Genomic DNA, 7418 nt, shown 5'->3' with positions numbered 1-7418 from the left:
TGGTATGACTCAGATGATCCTCACATACATGGGGCATCACTACAAAACTTTGGTCAGGACAGATCAGGAAGTTATTTTGTAGCCCTGCATAAACTCAAATCCTGCTTGTTCAGTGATCCTCCATAGCAGTGGGTCTCAACCTTCCTAACTCTGCAGCCCTTTAATACAGTGCCCCTTTTGTGGTGACTCCCCAACCAAAAAAAATTATTTCATCACTACTTCATAGCTGTATTTTCCTACTGTTATGAATCATAATATAAATATCTGATATGTGACCACCCTAAGGATTTGGGACTCACAGGTTGAGATCACAGCTCTATGGTCATGTATGTGTTACTATACACTTACTACTTGAAACAATTGATCAGAAAGAGCAGAGGGCCCTGGGAAAACAAAACAGAAATGGTTCTGTCCTTTTGGAGGTTACAATGGTGGAAGAGTGTGACAAAGAACTAAAGGTGTAATGACATCGTGAGTTCAAGTATGAAGGAGAAAAATAGAGCACAAGGACAGAAATAGTGTTAAGTAGGGGAAACGGGGAAAGCCTCTTTTGATCAGCCTGCTGAAGAAGTGAAGAGTGGATAAGGGATTAGCCATTGTAAGTAAAGGTGTCGGAGATATCCAGAGAGGAGGTCTTGATGGGTTTGGAATCTGCAGGAGGTCAAAGTGGCTACAGGAAGGTGGCTCGAAAGAGGGAAAGAATCAGGTTGAAGAGCAAGAGCTGAGCTGGATTTAATTAAGGCCAAATTTGGTCCAAGTGTAACAGCAAATCACTCAAGAAAACGTAAGCAGTAGGGCTGGGTGAGATGAACTGGTGACTGGAGAGAGGTGGGAGGAGACAGGAAAGGGATTGACAGCTCTAAACCCCTTCTCTGGAAGACTGGGTACCTTAAAATCATCTGGTGCTTTCCAATTCTAGGGATGTAGCCTATGGAAAAATTGAACAAACACAAAAGACTGTGTGCTCCAAATGCTTAGCATAGCCTTTCAACACAGACAAATTACAGAGAAACCTACACGTCTGTCAGCATGGAATAGTTATATAAACTTTTTGCTGATACCTATTTTTTTTTTATTATTAACTTGAGTATTTCTTATATACATTTCGAGTGTTATTCCCTTTCCCAGTTTCCGTGCAAACATCCCCCTCCCCCCTCCCCTTCCTTATCGGTGTTCCCCTCCCCACCCTCCCCCCATTGCCGCCCTCCCCCCATAGACTAGTTCACTGGGGGTTCAGTCTTAGCAGGACCCAGGGCTTCCCCTTCCACTGGTGCTCTTACTAGGATATTCATTGCTACCTATGGGGACAGAGTCCAGGGTCAGTCCATGTATAGTCTTTAGGTAGTGGCTTAGTCCCTGGAAGCTCTGGTTGCTTGGCATTGTTGCTGATACCTATTTTTAAATATCCTATTTGCACCTTTAAACAGCAACAACAGAAAAAAGCCCTGGAGAAGTAGTTGGGCATAGTGTGTACCTTTAATTTCAGCACTCAGGAGGCAAGAGGCAGAAAGATCTTTGTGGTTCTAGGACATAGTTCCAGGACATAGACTCAGTCCCAAAAGAGACAGTAACAATGTATAGTCTTGTCTTTACAAGCCTGAGCTCTCAGCATGTGGGAGGCTGAGGTGGACACATTGCTTTATGTTTCAGACCAGTCTAGGCTACACCATGAGTAACAGACCATACATCTAGACCCTGTCTTAAAACAACAAAAATGCTGATGTGTGAAGTATGTTGTAGAAGAAAATCTTCCATCTCTTGAATCCTTGTTTTTAGAGAAGATATTGCAAGAATGGGAAAAAGAGCACATGCCTTTAATCCTTGCACTTGGGAGGCAGAAGCAGGTGGATCTCTGAGTTTCAGAGTCTAGTCCACATAGCAAGTTCAGGCCAGCCTGCCTCAAAAAGGTAGTGGTGGTGGGTGTATGACCAAGCTATATATAAGTCTTTTAAGCAAGAAGAGGTAACCTCAAGTATCCTTTTGGAGGTCACCATAGCAATGAGAACTGATGTAGAGGGCAGACTGATTACAGAGGAACAGGAGAAATGGCGAAGCTATCTCAGTGGGCAGACGAGAAAACATGGTGCTTGCACTCTTAAAGGACCAGAAATATACAGATTTCATGTATAATTATGAAGCAGAACTCACAGGACTTAATATTTATGTAACAGTATTTTAGGCATTGTTCCATGTGCTGAAGATACAATGGTGGTGGTGGGGGAAACAGATGAAACCCTTATCCCAGGACTGGGATTGTATATTTCAGTGGTAGAATGCCTGCCTAGTGTGTGCCAAACTCCATGTTCAATTCTCCAGTACAAAATAAAAAAAAATTCTCTGCACAATTAGATAATATAGGGACTAGTAGATTCTGTAGCTCCTTCATTTCAGCCTAATGAGAACTGATTGTCAGGGACTTTGAGACCTGGTTGATAAAAGCTGGCCATTATTAAACTGTAGCCTGGTACTATGACTTTCTATAAAGACTAGTCTGGCCTCAAACTTACAAAGATGTTCCTGCAACTCAAGCACTGGAATTAAAGGCATGTACCACCATGCCAAGCTATTTCTCCAGGCTTTTTGTTTTAAGGGTGCATATAGGGTTTTTAAAAATATGTATTAGCGGGAGAAATGGCTTAGCAGTTAAGAGCACTGACTGCTCTTCCAGAGATCCTGAGTTCAATTCCAGCACCCACATGGTGGCTCACAACAATCTGTAATGGGATCCAAGGCCCTCTTCTGGTGTCTGAAGACAACGACAGTGTACTCACATACATAAGATAAAAATAAATCTTAAAAAAAATATGTGTTAGCAAAAGTTTATGTAACTTTTCCATGCTGATGGATACCTAGGTTTTTCTGGGATTTATGATTATAAACGTGAGCTGCTGGATAATGGTGGTGCATGCCTTTTATGCCAGCACTCAGGAGGCAGAGGCAGGTGGATCTCTGAGTTTGAGGCCAGCCTGGTCTACAGAGTGAGCTCTGAGACATCCAGGGCTACACAAAGAAACTTATCTTGAAAACAAAACAGCTACCAAACCAAAACCAAAACAACAAAAAACCCCACCCTGTGTGCTCAGTACTTAGCAGACTAAAGCTAAAGAATCATGAGTTTGAGACCAGCATGGACTACGTACTGTCTCTAAAAAAAAAAAAAAAAAAAAAAATGTTAAACTATAACCTTAAAATTAAATCTTTTTTAAAAAATTAAAGCTGAGGAAAATGGAAGAGAAACCCCTACTGCCTGGTTTACCATCACGTGCTCAAATCACGTGTGCCCAAAGTTCTGTACATCTCTTGGGTAGGAAGGTCACGTAGAACTCCATTATGGTATGTCTCTTCCTTACTCTATGTTTCAAACATTTTGTAGCTTGATCAACTGTTGTAGAGGAATTTTAACCCAGCAATATGGCTGCTCTGGCACATCCAAAGACCTTTTAGGTCTATGTGATCTGGTTACAGATATGCCCTTAGTACACACCTTTAATCCCTCTGGCTGGAATACAGACACAGTTGGCTGTGGTGTGTGAGGAGTCAGTTTCACCAGCATAGTTTGATAGAGACAGGTTGCTGGTGAAGACAGAATGAGAAGGAGCCCAAAGACTACAACAAATTACTAGAGTTAGTTAGAGGCCAAGCAGAAAAATTCAGTCAGAAGCAGAGAGAAGCCAGTTTGGATTAGTCAGCTTGGAGGAGTTTGGGCCAGAACAACTGAGTTGAACCAGCCAGCCAGAGTTCAGAAAGAACTAGAAAGGGTGAGCTTATTCAGCAGGAAGCCTCTAATACGACAATTATATCTGTCAAATAAAAGTTACTTTTACAAACTGATAGAGTTTACACAGAAGTCAGTAAATGTTACAAATCAGGGCTCTTCCCTTCCCAACCCACCCTCAGAGAACAACTTAAAATTTACCAGCATGCCCCTTCATAAACTTAGCACATCCTGGAAACAGGAAGCCATAGTTTAAATCAGGACTCCATCAGTAGCTAACAATGTGATTTGGCTAAGATACCTAATGTTGGTTTCTTCAGTTATAAAAGAAGACAAACAGTTCTGCCTCCTCTATTTGTGAAGCTAAAACAAAACACCTGAGGTGGATGACTTTAAAAGAAATGTATTTCTCACAGGTCTGGAGGATGGAAAGTCCAAGATCAAGGTGGGTTTGGTGCCTGGTGAGAAGGGACTGCTCTTCAAATGGCAGAAGGGAGAGAGCCTGTTTCTCCATGCTCTTTTTATAGCTGCATTGTCCTAAAATCTTCCTCAGAGGTCCCACCTGCCACCTCTGCCTTACTGGGAAATAAACTTCCAGTACTTGAATTTGGATAGGACAAATATAGTCAAACCACAGGATTGAAATACCATTTATTTGATTAAATGAAATTTAAATACATGCTTAGTACAACAGCAGACACTGGTGCCTAGTAAATGTGAGTAAATTATTTTCTATTCATAGAGAGATAGAAATGGTCTGTTTAGGAGCAGGAGAGATATTTCAAAAGACCAGAGTGTAGTTCCCAGCACCCATATCGTCAGGCTTACAACTGCCTATAACTACAATTTCAGGGTTCTAACGCTCCCCTCTGGTCTTCTCAGGCACCTGCATGCACATGGTACACATACAACCAAGCAGGCACACACACACACACACACACACACACACACACACACACACACACACACTATCCAGAAAATAAATTTTAAGAAGAGAAAATGTTTTTGTTGGAGGGGTCAGTTGGGGACAGTGAGCTCTTTTTAGCAGCCTGAAGCTTTATTCCTAAGCCTTTAAATCCCAGGAGAGGGAGAATCTCTGCCTTATAGTATGCAGCAAAAGCATCAGGCCAAGCACAACCAGGACTCAGTAGTCCCAGGAGGAATGAATGAAATCAGAGACTAGTTTTCGGGCAGGTTAGACATAGCTGTCCCGAGGGATAGTGAGGTCAACGTTCAGGTTAAATATAGAGCCTTGCAATGCCTAGAGGATGTCCTAGCCATTAAGGCTTGTGCTGGCCTGTGTTCAGTCTTTCCTGGAGGAAGTCAGAAAGCTGAGGGTTTTGAGAATTGAAAAGCCTACACCAAAAATGAAAGGATTGTATTTCTCAGACCTTGAATTTCTTTGGAAATAAAGCCAGATTGAGGTCTCTATACCCTCTCTGCTTAGTGGAGGTTTACAGAGGACCGGAAAGGAACAGAGAGGAGACTGTGCTCCTAAGTCCACAGAAGAGGGGTTAGGAGGAGCGAGAAGGGGAAGTCTGGGAAACCAGTTTGCAGGAGGGAAATATTCCCAGACTCTGACCTGTGATTGAATAGTGTGAATACACTGTAATCTCCAGGGGGCGCCTGTACACAATTGTGAACGAATTTCTTGGTCCAGACAGTATCAGAACAAATAAAATCAAGGTCAGTGTTGCGTTGAGTGCTTGAGAAGAGTTACCTTGTGACTTATGACCTATGACCAGCAACAAAGTTGCCAGCAAATTCACAGCCCAGAGTTCCCAGAAGGAGGCAATTCTCTATCTCACAGTTTTTGCCTAGAAGTTGGACTTCGTTTGCCTGTTTGTGAAACATTGGGGGGTGGGGGGTGGGGTAGTCCATGGAGGTTCTGGTAATGATTTTAAGCCACCAGATGAATGAATGGTAGACAAGTAATTTAGGAAACAACAGTATAAAACTGAGGCCATAAACACTATTCTAATATAGGTGGGGGATCTAGGAATGATACTAGGGGGACCAGAGCTGTATGGGAAGAGGCCAAGCTATAATATGAGCATCTAGTGTTTGCATATTTCTCTCTCTCTCTCTCTCTCTCTCTCTCTCTCTCTCTCTCTCTTTCTCTCTTTCTCCCCTCTCCACTTTATTTATTGTTTTAAAACAAGATTTATTTATTTATTTATTTTCTGTATGTGAGTGCACTGTAGCTGTCTTCAGACACACCAGAAGAGGATGTCACATCCCTTTATGGATGGTTGTGGGCCTCCATGTGGTGGCTGGGAATTGAACTCAGGACCTCTGGAAGAGCAGTCAATGCTCTTAACCTCTCAGCCATCTTTGCAGCCCCCATTTTATTTATTTTAAACCTATTTATGTATGTATATGTGGTCCTTTGTCTGCATGTATATCTGCACGCAAGAAGGCAGCAGCAGACAGTTGTGAGCTGCCATGTGAACTCAGGACCTTCGGAAGAGCAGTGTGTGTGTGTTCTTAATCACTGAGACATCTCTCCAGTCCATGTGCTGTTTCTCTTTAGAGGTCTCGGCTAGGCAGAGGGATACTGGATTATAAGTTAGTAATGGATCCCAGAAAGGCCCTATATTAGAGTATTAGAGGCCACAGCCTCTACTTAGCATCAGCTATGAGAGCAAATCCAGCCAGAGATGCTTTGCGGTGGGAGAGTGTGGGTGTCTAGCCTCAGTGTTCCTTGTCCTTTGGGAATCTAACTTTGCCCACTGACCCATGAGGAAGGACTGACACTAATAGCACATCGTATTTGAACCAGTTTTGACCTATCCCTGTCTAGCTTGCAAATGAATGAGACTCACTATGGCTATTAAATTTGGCTTTGACAATGACTGGGGATAACCCCTGATATGCTTTTCCAACTGTTAGCCTGGCTACTTCTCCAGCAGTGTACCCCAAATCCTTGATGTTTTTCCTGGCCATGTGCTCATTTCTACCCTCTCTCCTCCTGCTTCTCCCCCAACCCTGCAACCCACAACCAGGTAACTCAAAATCCTCCTACCGCTAATCCTTCCAGTAATTGGCTGTACCATTTTTATTTAACCAATAGGTTTTTTTTTAAGACTTATTTATTTTATGCCTATCAGTGTACTGTACCTGTCTTCAGACACACCAGAAGAGGACATCAGATCAGATTAGAGATGGTTGTGAGCCTGAATTGAACTCAGGTCCTCTGAAAGAGCAGTTAGTGCTCTTAACCACTGAGCCATCTCTCCAGCCCCCTAACCAATGGTTTTAAAATAAGGAACAAAGTTTGCACAACAAAACCTGGTATACCTGTGAATTCACTCATAGGCAAGCAAACAGCATTTAGCATTACAATACATAGCAACAGACCCAACCTCTGGTTTTCTATTGGGAGGATTATTGTAGAATGGAAAAGTGATCTCGGGTTAACAGCAGCTCAGGAGCAGAGCACGTGCTCTGCTTGAACATGGCATGCAGTTGATCTGAGCACCTCATGAAGGGAAAGGTTATCTCTGGCCTCTGCTCAGGTTGTGTAGAGGGAAGTGAGGCCCTTAAGACCACCTAAGAAGGTTGCTAAGGAACAGAAGTCTGGGAGACTCAGACTAACGCATAGTGGGTACTACCTACAAATCTTTACAGAGCTGTCAGCAAATCTTGGGTGGAAGTGAAGCAGGCTTTGGGAGAGGTCCCAGGGAGTGATGAGAAGGTACTG

The sequence above is a fragment of the Rattus norvegicus genome, chromosome 1 (assembly GCF_021556685.1).
Source record: "Rattus norvegicus strain SHRSP/BbbUtx chromosome 1, alternate assembly SHRSP_T2T, whole genome shotgun sequence".
In the NCBI taxonomy this organism is placed as follows: Eukaryota; Metazoa; Chordata; class Mammalia; order Rodentia; family Muridae; genus Rattus; species Rattus norvegicus.
Note: the sequence above shows the minus strand (reverse complement) of the source record.